Source organism: Dermacentor variabilis, chromosome 4, assembly GCF_050947875.1.
Source record: "Dermacentor variabilis isolate Ectoservices chromosome 4, ASM5094787v1, whole genome shotgun sequence".
Lineage (NCBI taxonomy): Eukaryota > Metazoa > Arthropoda > Arachnida > Ixodida > Ixodidae > Dermacentor > Dermacentor variabilis.
The window spans coordinates 8,653,538-8,670,533 of record NC_134571.1 but is presented as its reverse complement, the minus strand read 5'-3'; the positions used below and the strand labels follow the sequence as shown (position 1 = coordinate 8,670,533).

At 47.9% G+C, this 16,996-nt stretch overlaps 1 protein-coding gene across 1 annotated transcript in view; it reads left to right on the top strand.

Moving 5' to 3' along the window:
• Positions 1 to 16,996, top strand: part of LOC142578639 (major facilitator superfamily domain-containing protein 6-like) — a 201,266-nt gene that overhangs the window by 157,992 nt on the left and 26,278 nt on the right. The gene's annotated exons all lie outside the window — the stretch shown is intronic.

Genomic DNA, 16,996 nt, shown 5'->3' with positions numbered 1-16,996 from the left:
TATGACGAATGCTTTGTCACAACCCAGTGTCAAAGTATGGCTACGTTTTTGTGCCTGCTAAACAAAGTATCGCAAGATATCACAAGCGAAACAAGGACAAAAGTTTTTGAAGTAACGCAGAAACAAGATGGGTAACGGAAGGTTTCTTTTTTTAAGTTCTGCGGCGGAAGCCTACATTACATGCGATTTTTTGCTTGTATTTTGTCATTTAGTGTTTTGACAATCTGGTAATGTAGTAGTTTTATTTTTGGCGCTATAGTCATGCAGTGATGCTTTCTTGCAACGGACCCTTTTATATCTGTCTGTGGTGTACAAGCGCTTCAACAGCTCTTACAGCGAAGCTGTTATTGCGACTAGAACCACTCAAAAACGTCGGGCAGTTTTCACGGCTCTCTGAAAAAAAAAAAAGAAATCGCTCACGAAGTCTGTATTCTGAGCAAATGCGGCAATACGCAGGCAAAGTTTGAAATGCATGCGTCTGTTACGCGTTATATAAAAATTGTTACACTCTCGTTTTAGGCCCGTCCAGAACCGTCATATGAAAAGCTTAGAAACCTTTCCCTCTGCCCTGGGAGGGCCATAAACGGCAGGGTTCGCATGTCTTGATGTGGGGACTAATCTATGGGTCACGTGTACAGAAGGTTTGAAGTGACAAGGGTAATTGTTCGCTCTAAATATAATTTCTAAATAATCGTGTTGTCCCTATTTTTATACCTTATACACAGCATATGATTGCTGTTCCCCATTGTCCTTGGTGAACCGTGGTAAGCAGAGTGCCTGTATTTCGCTGGACTAAGAAGCCTGCCGCGCGCCAAACGTAAATGTTTAATCCCTGTACTTAACTGAAGTCATTGTAAAAAGTTACTTATTCGGGTGTTGCAGAGTGTTATACCGCCGTGATTCGCTACATTTCCCAAAGTACTAAGACAACTGCGCAGGACACCAACTTCCAATTCGGTAAAATTAGTTGGAGTGTTAAGTGCGAAGCGTGGCGAAACTTTTGTTTTCCTAGTTTAAATAGATGTGTTACAAATAATTACTGAAGCCTCGTTTTTTTTCCTTACTTTCATGTGCCATATGTTTGCAGTTGGTTTCTCCGGCGTCCTTGGAAAACTAGACAAGGAAAATTGCTTATATTTCGTGAAAGTAAGTGCCACATTATGGGTCATGTGTACGCAAAGTTGGAAATATTCGGGCTAATTGCGGCGTCTGCAAGAAATTGCGTATTCAAGGGCTCCAGAGAACTATCAGTGTGTTTTACGAACGGCGCAACACTTAGCCCGCTGCCATTACATAACTAAGTACGCCACCAAGATCGAACTTGGCAGAAATATGCCGTCCACGATGCAGACTCTGTGCGCGAATGCACGCGAGCGTCCAGTGCGGGTCACGTTCCGAAGGAAGCGCGCCGAGAGAACGTTGCGTTGACACCGTCTTGGCCGAAGTGGAGGGGTCATCATAAATGCAATGCGCCCCGGAACTTACCGACCTATTTATCGTCCTTTCGGTATCGCCATGCGTTATAACGACGTTCGCCCGGTGTTCTCAATGAGCCAAAGGATGCACCCTGTTTCTGTTTAGTGAAAATAACAGCCGGGCAATGGGTGACACGTGGACAAAGTTCAAAGTGGATGGATCTTTTGCAGCTTTTGACATGAATTAGTTATATAGGCGCTCTGGAGAGTTAAGAGTGTATATTACGAGTGTTGCAAAATTTAGCCCGGTTATTCATCATTATATTTGTCTTCTGCTCATTAATCTTCAACTTCACTCTTACACCTTCCCTATTAAGGTCCTCAATCATTTGTTTTAACTCGTCTGCTGTGTAGCTGAATAGAACAATGTCATCGCCAAACCGAAGGTTGCTGAGATATGTTCGCCGTCGATCCCTACTCCTAAGCCTTCTCAGTTTAATAGCTTGAATACTTCTTCCAAACACGTAGTGAATAGCATTGGATAGAGTGTGTGTCCCTGTCTGACCCCTTTCCTTATAGGTATCTTCCTACTTTTCTTCTTTAGAATTAAGGTGGCTGTGGAATCTTTGCAGATATTTTCCAAGGTATTTATGTAAGCGGTCTGAACTCCTTGAATACGCAATGCCTCTATAACTGCTGGTATCTGTACTGAATCAAATGCTTTTTCGTAATCTATGAAAGCCATATAGAGAGGTTTATTGTCCTCTACGGATTTCTTGATAACCTGATTAATGACAGGGATGTGACCCATTCTTTAGAGTATCCTTTCCTGAAGCCAGCCTGTTCCCTTGGCTGACTGAAGTCGAGTGTTGCCCTTATTCTATTGCAAATTATCTTGGTGAATATATTATATAATATTGGAAGTAAGCTAGCGGGGCTAAATTTTTCAATTCTTTAACGTCTCCCTTTTTGTGGATTAGTATACTGTTTGCATTCTTCCAGTTTCCTGGGACCCTTGCAGTCCATAGACACTTCGTTTAGAGAGCCGCCAGTTTTCCAAGTGAGAAGAGGTTTATTGGCGGCTCCTAAGGCAAAAGCGCGGCGACGGGGAATGGCGAGACAGCCCGAAGCACTGTCCAAAAAAGGCGCCAGTAATCAACAGCGCGAGCGGGGCCGAGCCGCGCGTTGGCGATGTGTCTGTACCGCGAGGCGCGTCTTCTTCTTCACAATCTCCCCCCGGACAAAAAGAGCCATCCTGGCGCCTTAAGAATCGGGAGGCAGAGGGTCGTGGTAGGGCTTGAGACGCGAGACGTGGACAATGTCACGTCCACGCCGGCGCAAGTCTTCAGGTGGTGACAGTGGCTCGATTAGAAAATTCACCGGAGATGTTTGCTCCAAGACTCGGTAAGGCCCTTCGAATTTTGGGACGAGTTTCGAGGAAAGCCCCGGAGTCTGGAAAGGCACAGACAACCACACACGCGATCGGCTGCAGCCATCGGTACCTGCCAGTACCCCGAACGCAAGTCAAGGGACGAGAAGAATTCTGCTCCCTGAAGACTGTCGAGGGCGTCGTCGATGCGCGGCAAAGGATAGACGTCTTTGCGCGTTACCTTATTTAGCCGACGGTAGTCGACGCAAAAGCGAATAGACCCGTCCTTCTTGCGAACTAGAACGACAGGCGATGCCCAGGGACTGTGCGAAGGTTGAATAACGTCACGGCGCAGCATATCTTCGACGTGGGTGGTAATGACACGACGCTCTTCGGCCGAGACGCGGTAGGGTCGTTGACGTAACGGCTGATGTGAACCGGTGTCAATGTAGTGCTGCACTTCCGACGTGCGGCCCAAGTGAGGTTGTGAAACGTCGAATGAACTTCTAAAGTGGTGCAGGAGATCAAGAAGGTCGGCGCGTTCGGCAGGTGTGAGGGTATCGGCGATGGCACTCGAAAAAGCATCCTTGGACGTCTCTTCAAGCGCGGAAATCGAAGACGACTGGCCGGAGTCGACATCAAAAGAGTCTGCGGGGACGTCAACCAAAGACGAAGAGTCGAGGAGTTCCACGATGCCAAGGCATTCACCAACGAGCAATGTAATAGGCGCACAGAGGGGATTGCAAAAGTATATATTGCTACAGCCGCCAGCCATGTCAAGTGTTGCGAAGGGTAGTAGGAGAGATTTACGGCTCATAAAGACGTCGGAAGGTGTGAAGAGCACCGTTGCATCAGTGATGGCATCGCAAGAGACGGGTACGAGAGCGAAGGAGCCAGGTGGAATATCTGTGTCCTCGCGCACGGTAAGTTTAGAAGGGCGGTCACAAGCTTCGTGCAAGGGTGCGTCACAAGGGGAAAATTCAACTTCGGCGCGTGCGCAGTCGATCACGGCTTTATGACGGGATAAGAAGTCCCATCCGAGGATGACGTCAGGCGAGCAGGTGGGAAGAACAATGCACTCGACTATGTAAACAATGCCGTGAATAAGCACACGTACAGTACAGGCTGCGTGCGGAGTGACGTGCTGAGCGCTTGCCGTACGAAGCGACAGTCCCGAAAGCGGCGTGGTCACCTTGCGCAGCGAACGGCACAGTTTGGCGGCTATCACAGAAACGGCTGCGCCGGTATCCACAAGAGCGAATGCAGGAACACCTTCTACACTAATTTCGACCACGTTAGCAGGACAGGCACGAGCACTTAGACAGTTCGAATGGGGCGCAGTTCTTGCCTCGTGAACTGCGACGTTCAGTTTTCCTGATCAGGTGGTGCGGGTCGCCGACGCATTGGGGAGAGCGAGCGTCGGCGAGGGGATGGCGAGCGACGCGAAGGAAATTCTGGAAGGTCAGCACGAGCATACGGTTGGTGGGAAGGAGTGGCGTATTGGCGAAAGGGCTGGCCGCCGTACTGGAAGGGCCGAGAGGCGTCGCCGAACGCTTGAGGCCGACGTCGGCAATATCGGGCGACGTGTCCAGGAGTGCAGCAAGAATAGCAGATGGGACGATTATCAGGCGTCCTCCAAGGATTAGCTCTCGGTGCGGTCCAAGATGCAGCATGGGCTTCCGGTGGCACCGGTTGGGAATGGGTCGCGAAAGACGCAGGCGGAGGCCTGCGTACTGCCTGCGCGTACGTAAGAGGCGCAGCCACAGGCAGGACTGGCTGCGCATAGGTGGGAGGAGTCGCGACAGGCTGCACTGCCAGAGCAGAGTTGAGATTCGTGGCTGCAGGCGGCTGATGATGTGCGGAAGGGACAACTTGAGCGACCTCTTCGGAGATGAGAGTGCGGAGCGTGTTTGGAAGACGGGAGGTGGGCTCCTGAGTGAAGGGGACGAAAGAAAGTTGGCGGGCAACTTCCTCACGCACGAAGTCCTTGACCCGTTGAAGTAATGAGCATGGGTCGTACATGCTGTCAAGGCTTGCCACCAAGTCGTCGCTGCCCAGAGCACGCCGAGTCGAAGCGCGTTGCTTCCGTAACTCATCATAACTTTGGCATAGGCTGACGACTTCGGACACAGTGCGCGGATTCCTGGCGAGAAGCATCTGGAAAGCGCCGTCATCGATGCCCTTCAGGATATGGTGAATTCGCTCAGCTTCGGGCATTGCCGCGTTGACTCGTTTACACAGGTCCACGACGTCTCCAATGTAGCTCGTGAATGTTTCTGCCGTCTGCTGTGCGCGGGCGCGCAAGCGTTGTTCAGCGCGCAGTTTGCGAACAGCGGGTCGGCCGAACACTTCTGTAAAGGTTGTCTTGAAGATTGACCATGTGGGTAAGTCACTTTCGTGGTTGTGAAACCAGAGTTGGGCAACACCAGCCAGATAAAAGATGACGTGGGTTAACTTCGCTGGATCATCCCACTTGTTGTGCGCGCTCACCCGTTCATATGACGCCAACCAGTCTTCGACGTCTTCGTCGTCTGCACCGCTGAAGATCTTGGGGTCGCGTTGTCGTGCAACGCCGGTACAAGTGACGGACTGTGGCGTCGGCGCCGTTTGGGATGAGCTGTCGGTCATGGCGGGCGATAGCGTTCTTGATCGCAGCTCCAGGGTTACAAGCGACGGGGTTTGAGTCCCAGCACCTCCACCAATTGAGAAGAGGTTTATTGGCGGCTCCTAAGGCAAAAGCGCGGCGACCGGGAACGGCGAGACAGCCCGAAGCACTGTCCAAAAAAGGCGACAGTAATCAACAGCGCGAGCGGGGCCGAGCCGCGCGTTGGCGATGTGTCTGTACCGCGAGGCGCGTCTTCTTCTTCACACAAGCATTATTTATCCTGCATCTTTGATTAAATCGACTGTTATTCCATCTGCTCCTGCCGCTCTTCCTCGTTTAATGTCTTGCAAGGCCCTTCTGACTTCATTTCTAGTTATAGGAGGAGTTTATGTATCCTGTTCATTATTGTTTCGAATGTTCTACTCCTGAGTCGTCTGGGTACTGTACAGGTCAGTATATAATTCTTCCGCTGCTTTTATTATACCTTCGAGATTGCTGATGATATTACCCTGCTTATCTTTCTGTGCATACATCTTGGTTCGTCCTATGCCAAGTTTTCTTCTCACTGATTTCAGGCTGCGTCCATTTTTTTACAGCGTCTTCAGTCTCTCTCGCGTTATAGTTTCGAATATCACATATTTTCGCCTTGTTGATCAGTTTTGACAATTCTGCGACTTCTATCTTATCTCTTGAGTTGGACACTCATTCTTTGTCGTTTCTTTATTAGGTCATTTGTTACTTGGGCGAGCTTGCCTACTGGTTGCCTTGGTGCCTTGTCTCCCACTTCAATTGCTGCCTCTGAAGGCAGCCTAGTTACGGTTTCATTCATTACATCTATGTCATCTTCATCTCTGTGTTCTAAGGCTGCATATTTGTTAGCAAGTACCAGCCTGAATTTGTTTGCTTGTACCCTTACTGCCTCTAGGTTTACCTGTTTCTTCTTGACCAATTTTACTCTTTCTCTCTTCTAATTTAGGTGAATCCTAGCCCTCACCAACCTATGATCACTGCACTTTACCGTACCTATCACTTCTACATACTGCATTAGGCTGGGATCGGCATAAGATATAAAATCAATTTCTTTCTTGCTTCACCATTAGGGCTTTTCCAGGTCCACTTTCTGTTGCAGCGCTTCCTGAAAAAGGTGTTCAGTAATCGAAGCTGATTCTACCAGCATCTTTCCTCTAGCTTTCCTAGAATCGACGCCGTAGTTTCCAATTGCTTGTTCAACAGCTTGCTTTTTTCCCACTTTTGCATTGAAGTCGCCCATTACTACAGTATACTGAGTTTGCACTTTTCTCATCGCTAATTCAACATTTTCATAAAACTGATCTACTTCATCATCATCGTGACTGGATGTTGGAGCGTAGGCTTGTACTACCTTTAATCTATACCTCTTATTAAGTTTGATTACGACTACAGCTACACTCTCATTAATGCTGTAGAATTCGTCAGTGTTGCCCGCTGTGTCCTTATGAATTAGGAATCCTACCCCGTATTGCCACTTATCTGGGAGGCCTCTGTAGCACAGGACATGGCCGTTATTCAGCAATGTATATGCCTCACCAGTTCTAACCTCACTAAGGCCAGTGATATCCCAAACAATGCCACACAATTCTTCAAAGACTCCTGCTAAGCTAGCCTCGCTCGGCAGAATTAAGGCCCGGTTTTTATTAATCATACCATAAGAAGCCAACAACCAAAGACACCAATCACAGGACAGGGGAAATTACTTGTGCTTACTAATTCCGAACAACCGTACACTGTCGAGTGAGGCTAGCTTAGCAGGAGTCTTTGAAGAACTATTTGGCATTGTTCGGGATATCATATATATACATTGTCACAGACAAAACCACAAAAGACTTCGGTCGACGCTATAAATCTTTTTATGAAGCTGTCCTGGCACCTTTGTCGTTGTCGTCTTTTTGGGAGCAACCCAACATGCCTAGCAAGTTGCGCCGAATTGCACCGAGTGGCTGTCAGTTGTGTCAAGGTCGTGGCAATATATATATATATATATATATATATATATATATATATATATATATATATATGTATATATAGTGTGTGTGTGTGCAGGAAAGAGACGGCAAACCTTTTTGAAGTAAGACGTGTTTACTTAACGTTTATGGCTGGCCAGTGGACCAGCCTTCGTCAGAGTACAGTCAACGAAGGCTGGTCCATGGCACCAGCCGAAAACGTTAAGCCAACACGTCAGGCACGTACGCAGTATCTTTTTCGGGGGAGGGGGTGCAACCCGAGGTAACATTACTATGCTAAGGGGATGGGAGGGGGGGGGGGTACCTTCGCTAGTACAAATGAGAATAACGCCCGCTTTCGCCATAAAGACGCGTAAACACGCAAAAGAGTATTGAAATAAGGTGTATCTCACAGGTAGTACGCCTGTCAGATACACCTCTTCTTTACTTGGCAAACAATTTAGGAACCACATCGAATGGACTCGCGCAGGAAAGAAGCGCAGATAGAACACTTCCAAGAACAAGTAAACAAACGAAAGTGCAAAATAACGATTTCTATTATCACCATCAGCCTATTTTATGTCCACTGCAGGACGAAGGCCTCTCCCTGTAGTAGATTTCTATAGTAGCATACAACTTAAAGAAAACACCAGTTGGCAACCAAGACACACGGATGGCGCGGGGTTGTGTTACTCCGCCTGCCAATCACAGAAGCAAACAAAATCGTCGTCGTGCGGCCTTTTCAAAATGGCGTCGTACTTGATACCTCCGGAGCGTCTGCTGTTCTTGAAGTCTCTTTTCATCGACGGAAGCAATGAGGTATGCAACAGACATGGATAAAGCGTATGGAGTCTGAACATTTCACTCTTCAAAAGTCTACCCGCCATGGTTCTTTAGTGGCTTTGGTGTTGGGCTGCTAAGCACGAGGTCGCGGGATCGAATTCCGGCCACGGCGGCCGCATTTCGATATGGACGAAATGCGGCCGTCTACACCCGTCTACTTAGATTTAGGTGCACGTTAAAGAACCCCATGCGATCCAAATTTCGGGAGTCCCCCATTACGGCGTGCCCCATTATCGGATCGTGGTTTTGGCACATAAAACTCCATAATTAATTAAATCTTGAGAAGTGTGCAGTATAGTTCATTTCACTACTGAGCCCGTTTTACTCATGAAATTTCACTGCCAATTGTTGTGAAACTTGACATTAAATAGTTGCAGCGAAGCAATAATTTCATTTCACTTCAATAAATAATTAGGAGTTCGCCATTCCACTACATTAGGCGAAGGAGAACGTATAACAATACGCGCTAATAATTTTATTTTTGTGGTTATCGCCTTCCTTGGGTAACACGAAAAGCTTGAAGTACGAATTATTTGCAGCCTCGCGGAGGGACAGTCGCTGACGGTTATGAGGGCGTGCGCGGGGCTTCACTGCAGACTTAAGTTGTATCCGACTATAGTGGCGTTTTTTTTTTATTAGCTCTGAAAGAATTATAGAGAAATATATACTTGCGGAACAATCACAGTTCTTTTGGATCCCTCGTTTACTGCTCTACCAAGTGAAGTGCCTAAACCGACTCGTATTGTTATTTGGGAAGTTGTGTAACGATGCGTGGTCACCAGTCCCGTAAAACCGCGTAGAGCGCAGGACGCTGCGGTTCTAGACGTGCTGCGCCCACCGCGGAAGGTTATCAAAACACCTACATAAGCATAGGAGAGAAGTGGCTGATAACTGCAGAAGTGGCATTCCAAATACACAGTATTGTTCTCCACTTCCGGCAGCGTTTTCTCTACTCCCTTCTTAAATAAAAAGATGGTGATCCATAAATGTTTTCATAAACAATGGTTAAATGTGTTAATTTTCATTTTTCCTTCCTGTTTGGCTGTTGCCTTGGCTTAATTTCTCAACTACTTGCGACTCTTGTTTCCAGTTGCCAATTTTGCACAAAAAGTGCTGTACAATTAGGGGAAAACTAGACGAGGTAGCGGGTGACAGTCGTATTGCTTATGGGTTTAAGGGTTATTGCATGGTTTGATGATGGACGCTGTTTCGCACTATTTTAATTTGCACATTATCTAACCCATATCGCGGGTATATGGTTCCGACGATCTACGAGCGTCGCGGTGAGCCGCCACTCGAGAAAATAATGAAGCAAAAGGAAAAGTTAAACTTCAACTGGCGTTCTCTCCGGCTGCAACTCGTTCCTCAAACATGCAGACCGGCTGACTACGAACCGAATCCCTTTCCTGGTCCCTGGATTAGTCTAAACAAAATAGGTTGAACTAACGAAGCAACAGCCATGCGAGTGACCGTTGAATAGATGGCGACCACTGAACGCATCTCGAATTAATCGCCCGGGCACCTAATCGATGAGAAAACTGGCCTTCACACCCCAGGAAGTGCCGATCGATACCGTCATGCAAAAGGAGTGAAAGAGGCATCAAAATGTTGACCACCAAATAACAGTTATTTGGCGGCGTTTTAGGAAGGTGTGTAAGGATTGGCTGCGTGGGCGGGGAGAGGGAGTATGTCCTTAATTTTGAGAGGGTGGGGGGGCGGGCCCCCCGGGCCCCACCCAGGGTACGTGCCTGAAACACGTCCTACTTCCGAAAGGTTCGTCGTCGCTTTCCTGGATATGTTACGTCGGGTCCTGCATTCTGAACGTTGAAGAAACACCATATATATATATATATATATATATATATATATATATATATATATATATATATATATATATATATATAATGTGCGTGTGTGCGTGCGTGTGTGTGTGTGTGTGTGTGTATTTTTTTACACTTGACAAAAATTGCTCACTGTCGAAGAATTGCTCACTGAAGTCACAGCCGTATATACGCTCCTGACACTGCCCAGGCGGCGCGTCCGAGCAGCGATCGTCAGCGCCTCTTGCGGCACCTTCCGTTAAAACTGACACTGACGGACCACGCTACTCACGCTGCCCTCGCGGATCTGCCAACGTGATCGCATGTTCATGCTTGTTTTGAAACGAACAAATGGCGCAAGTTTTGCTATGTGGTTTCAGACCAATCTCAAAATTACACGGTCGGATACGCCCTGCCATTCGTCGTAAAGGGGAAAAGCTCTACGCTGCCGGGCACGTTCACAGCGTGAAAGAAGTCGCCGGTGAGACTGTGCTGGCGAAGTGTCACAACCATTAAGGCAAACACAACTGCAGCGTATGTCTGGCCTGAGTACGCTCAACTATCATATTATGCTTTGATCAAGCAGCTCAATTGAGTGTGCAGGCATGGCTGGGCTTATTAAGCATTAGGCGTAGTTCTTCTTATCCAACCATTTTAGTTACCGCAGACAAAATGTGTCCTTCCATGCTGCTGCTTTCACAAGCTTGCAAAGCCTCATTTGCCAGGGAGGATGGGCGCCATATCCTTTAGAATTATTAAAAGGCTCTTTTAAGCAACTTGAACAAAAATGTTATTAGACTGCTATGTTCTGCCAAGCAACTGCAGTACTTTGTTTACACTCTAAAACAAAATTACACCCTTTGGGTTGTATCTTGCCACACAACAATAAACGTCATCTGTCTTGTCCGCATTTCCTTTCTTTAACGCTGGGAACCCGGTACTTCCCAGTAACGAACGGCATGCGCGTTATCAGCATGACATATCATTCCAGATAGGAAAGTAGCGGGCGCGGCGTTTTCAAGAAAGGAAACCCAAACAAGGCAGATGACGATTATCGTTGTGTCGCAGATATACACCCCATAGGGGGGTGGGGTACCTTTGTCTAAGAGTACACAACTGCCGAGGCACCGGCACGACCTTGAGCCGCTCCGGCCGCCAAGACTCTGGTGACCGTATTCGGCAACCTGGACCCAAGCAGAGCCACACAGCGTGAAGTGCTCAGCGACTCACGCAAGCCAGTACATCTGCAACCACCACGCAGTACGCTTCCTACAGCAAAATAAATAGCTCTAAGATATGGACAGTTTGCAAAAATATGTAAGTTGGCTGCCCGGCAAGACTCTTTCTCGACCAAAAACTTCAGTCTACTGACTACAATAATTTCTAGTGCGATCCTCCAGGAAGGATGCGCAAGAACAAAACCACGGCCGGCCAGGAAATCTGTACAGTCGGAGAACAGGCAGCCCTGCACGGTCGTTACAGCCTTTGACGCAGCAGTACCGCCGTCCCCACGCTATTTTTTCCTGGGCTGTTTGCGATGTCTTGCACATTTGCCATCGTAAAACAGTGGTATGAGAACGTTTGCCCGCAGGACGGTGGCGCACGTAGTTCAGAAGTTTCGAATCACACGCAGTAATAACAACAATACGTGCGCCAGCTGGATTCTACGCCGTCGACTGAAGTTGTATCAGTACCAGAGTTGCGCTTTCGACGCTACAGGTGGCGCGGCCGTCGCCGGGAAACTCCACTGTCAGGAGCCTATGGGAATTTACAAGACCTCATACAAGGAGACAGTTCAATTCCACAGCCTGAGTCCTCTCCCCACACCAAGAATCTGGCGTCTCTCGGTGGTGTAATCTTCTTTCGTGTAATTGTCGTATACTTCGCTATCACTAATACTGCTTCGTCTTTTCTGTGGGTACGAGTATAAGCGCTATAATCCGGCTTGGCCTCATTTCGGTTACTGAGGGAATCATACAGGGTGCCCCAACAATCATGCACGAAAACTTAAAGAAAGAGCAGTTGCGTTACTCGAAGAAAACCTAGTGCATATTGTTTTCGGTACAGTGTAGCAGCCGCCAGTTATTCTTTCGTTCCTGAAATTTAAGTCGACATTGACAATTAATTATATAATTCGAGAAGTACTGTCCTAATTATCAAAGTGTCCATGAGGCATTCGTAGGCACTCCAGGTACCCCCAAATGACATCCAGCTGCTGTGTTTTCAGCGACGTAGTAATTGCGTGAAATTTCTTTCTAATTGGCAAACGAACCTCACGAAATATGAAAAATACCACGTGACAGCTCTTCCACCCTCATCATAAAGCAGCGCATTCAAATAAGCTGATTGAAAGCAACTGCATTGCCTGTCGCAAACCCGAAGAGACGGCGCATCACCTTGATAATGGTACGGAAGGAGCACCAACAGCAGGCTTCACGGCTTTGGAGCTATTCCTTCATCTCTACGTCACTTATTACCCGTCTCTCAAGGCCGGCTGATCACATTGATAACAAAAGACCCTTGATAACGCGGCCGAAGCGCCGCTCCAACCACGCACGAAACATGAAAAGCAATGTAATTGGCATAGTATGTTTCAAAATCACGGCGTTGCTTGCACCGCATCGACAAAGTACGCGCGCAGCTGCATTTCGCGCCAGAAACTTGCTTTGAGCAAAATTAAAGTGACGGTTTTAGTTTTTATCAGAGTGTATACGTCTGCAAGAACAGCTTCTTGGCATAAGATAAAAGAGAAATAAACATACCAGGAAGCGGGCCCACGTGGTGAGAAAAGACAAAACCAGTGCGTTCAAGAAACTAAGTAACCACATATAAATTAGCCGAATTGGCAATCGGGCGGCCTGCAGAAAAACAAAACAGAAAGTACATCAGATTTCAGTGGGCCCTTATCTATGAATACGTAAGCGACGTTGAATACCGCAGCTGCTGCCTAGAGGACGTGTTCGAATAGGTCTCCTTCACTCCTACAGCTACGCAGTACTGAGTCCGCTTTATCACATCTTCAGTGGCTTTCTTGGTAACCAACGCTCGAATTCTACGGCAAACATCTGTGATCCTTGTCTTGAGCCAATCTGACGTCCGTCTCGATCATGTAAGCACGATCTTTCACTTAACCCAGAGAAAGAAATCGAGTGGAAAGAGGTCAGGTGACCTAGCCGGCCAATTTACAGGCCCGTGCTTTCCAATGCATTGCGCATGAAAAGACGCATCGAGCCAGTTTTCAGGTCGCCTGACACTGTTTGCTCGCAACCTACACTGCTGGTAACACAGAAGTACAAGACGTGTCAGCGGGACTTCGCGGAGAAACTCATCCACCACTCCTTCAAGGATTTCGTCCACGTATGGCTTTCCAGTTCAGTCTGTGATCGAAAAAGATGGGACCGATTATAGCACCGGCGTAAATTCGCCACCACAGATCGAACGACCACTGGTACTCGTGCCGATTGGGCTATTGTAGTTACTCCAATAGTGTGCATTATGCAAATTTACCTGGGCGTTTCTGCGAAAATTGGCTTCACCTGTGCACATGACGTTGCTCAAAAAGCCCGGTGACTCATCGACTTTTGTGAGGGCCCAATTAGAGGAATCTAGACGATTCTACAGGTCCCTATCTTTTAAGCATTGGTGCTGGTTAAGGTGGTATGGGTGAAAGGCCGTCGTTTAGAATCCTGCAAACTGATGATTTGGAAATTGGTACCTGGGCGGTGTAAGATTTGGAGTCGGGGTTGTAGGACGATCAGAGGAACTTGGGGCGACAGGACTAGGCGAGCAGGATTTATTTTTGAACATGGGATACATTTACACAGTCTAGCGTGACTCCCAAATGGAGCCCGCAAGACGAAGCATACAGTACACAGCTTACGAGCACACAGCTCACGAGTACATTGACGAGCACAGAACACGACGACGAGCACGCACTAGCAGCCGACAACTGCCGTTTTTAAACACTTCGTGTCCCCTAGATCCCTAGGTGAGGCAAAACGGTCGACGCCATCGTAAACAAGCCGCCTCTCTGCGGGACGTTTTACGCACACACTGTTTTCAGTGCCCCCTCCGAGGGCCGACGGCCTTTGCAGCACTCGGAGCTGACCTTCACAACGCGGCCGTCGTGTTGTCCATTGTCCTGCGTCCCCGTAGCCAGGTGCTCACGCCCGACCCCAGCCGGCGCCTCTAAATTCCAGAGCAGACCTCGCACAGTGGCCTCCGCCGCAGCCCATTGTCTGGCGTCTTCAAAGGCCCGTGAAAAGGCACCGCAAGGCATCTCCTTCCAGGAAATCCCCCTGCTTCAGTCGAACCGTGAAGGCGTTGGTGATTTCACTAACAATAGCTGATAGCGTTCAGTCATGCGGCGCCGAGGGTTTGTTGACGCGGCACCTCGCGGTCCCTACGAAACGAGTCACCGCGGCAGGTGTTGAAGGCTTCCATGGTATCTTCGGGGAATTTCGCCACGCTCGCAGCTGGAACTGGCTGCGAAAACTTGCATGTTGCCGCCTCGGCAGGCTATTCCTAACAGCGGTCACGGCCCCGCAAGCTAGCATGAGAGTTTGAGGCCATAAATGTTAGAACGTAGGCTAGGACTCAGAGATGCAATCCTACGCCGCTGTTTCTTGAAGCTGCATGTTTGTCTCAGGTTTTCATCATTTCTGATGATAGTCGACGCGTTTGGTCTGCAGCCACACTTCCATGACCGTTATATATTTGCGGCCTTCCTCTTGTCATTTGCAGTTTCCAAGGCAAGGATCATTTTTACCTTCCGCTCATTAGAGAAAGACATTGCCACTGGGACGAAAGAAAACGAACCGTTGAACATTTGCACTGACGTTGTCAATTCTCTTTTGTGGTGATAAATTTTGTGGAAAAAAAAACATCCGTGCGCTTTATTTACGCTAAGACAACAGCTATCACAGCTTGTTTCGAACTAACGTCAGGCGCGACATGTTACTTCGGCCGAGGCGCGGCAGATAAGGCACTGACTCGATCACAAGGTTTTACAGCGAAGCTGTATATGGCTATCCGATCCGTCCGTCCGTCCCTCTGCCGCTTGTACACCGAAAACTCCTCCGGCGCAACCCCATGCGAATGCACGAAAGGAAAAAGCCAAAGAGAGGCGCGCGATTGGCTGCGCCAGCAGTGACGTCGTTGATCTCCGTCGCAGCCGAGCGGGCGCGCAGCAGTTTCTCTCCGGCTCCGAAATGGGTAGGCCACGCGTCATACGTACTACATACTACATACGTACTGAAAGCTCTGGGACGCGGCGCCTCTGGTTGCCAAGTCCTCTTCCCATCTGACAACGGTACTCCTGAGGAGCAGGCAGCTTTCGATCAGCAACGCCGCGAGCAGAACCGGGAACGAGCTCGTCTACGCTGTCCTGATGCTGCAGCCCGGGCACAAGAACAGGCTCGTGCAGCCCTGCGCAAGCAACAACTGCCTACAGAGGATCGGGCAGCCTACCAAGCCGTCATTTAATGAACCGTCGTGATTAACCCAGTGACAAACAACGGGGCCGCACGTTTCAGCTTCGCTGGTTAACCATCTGTACGGAGTGCTTGGGCTGTGACTTTTTTCTTTATTTCCTTTATTTTGTTCTGGCTAACTCAGAAGGAGCCTTGTTCGAGGGCGCTGCTTATGATGCGGGTGTGAGCGCAGTCACGTGGAATTCGTCATATTTCGTACGGTTTATTTACCAGCCGGAAAAAATAGTACGCAATTAGTATGTCGCTCAAAATGCCGCAGTTAGACGTTTCTTCCTTGGCTGGTGCCTACAAATGGCTCATTCGCACTGTGATAATTATGATAGGACGTCTCGAGTTAGATAAATAATTACAATTACCTGATTCAATCTCAGGGACAAAAAATTGCTGGCAGCTACTGCACTGTACAGGAAACAATTAGCACTGGGTTTTTTTTTTCGAGTAACGCATCGATTTTTTTATATATTGGTGCATGATAGTTAATTGGACACCCAGCGCCTTGTCCCGTGGTCTTTCTTGTGTCCGTTGTTTTGCGCTAAACACAGTAATTATGCACCTTGTATATATTTACGGCCTCTGCATGCAAGTCAGGATGTTTACATCCCTAATATATGTAAATTATTAGAAGTGCTTTTTAATGAGTTGTTAGTTTTGCTTACTGGAAAGAGGAGCGATGCTGAGACACACATAATTCACGTGCATTTCGCATGCTGTTGACAAAAAACTCTGCCGGAGAAGTCACTACAGTGTACAGGTTTTTTTTTTTTTCAAGGTAAAAAAACACGCAAAGCATTTTTAAGCGAGGTTAACATACTGCAACGTATCTATTCTTTAGGCGTAAGCTATCCATACCTTCAGAAATAATTGCTAATTGGCTACCTCCTTCTCCTTAAAAATATAATAAAGTTTGTCGTGTGTATATATTTAAATATATTGCGTATGTGAATGGTGCTTACAATGTTGGAGTGAGAACATGCGGATGAAACAGCCGCCACTGATACTTCTAATAGGCTTGTTCTCTTACTGTCAGGATTTGTAGAAATAAAGCGAAATTATGAATTAAAATCCGTCCACATTTGCGCAAACGATGATGCAGTAAGCTATTAGCCAAAATAACGTTTTAATTGAAAAGGTCGAGGCAAGCCAAAAGAAACCTCAAATGATGGTGGTGACAAAACTCTGGCAATGATGCGTTAGGGGGGCGGGGGGTAGGCTTCGGCATCGCCGAGGAGGGCTTAGCCCCCCCCCCCCCTCCTCCCCGCTAGTCGGCGCCTATGACTGCGTTTGTAAAAAGTCTTTACCATGTGTCCGAGTGCGTTATATGCTGGAAGGTTTCAAACGTACCAGTCATATAGGGGCACCGTATTGAATTGTGTAATTTAAGTACAGGCAAGGTGAAATTTTTAGTGCAACTGGTCGCAAGAAATAGCTTCGCTAGAAATTGGGTTGTGATGCTACAATGTCGCTCAAGTCTGC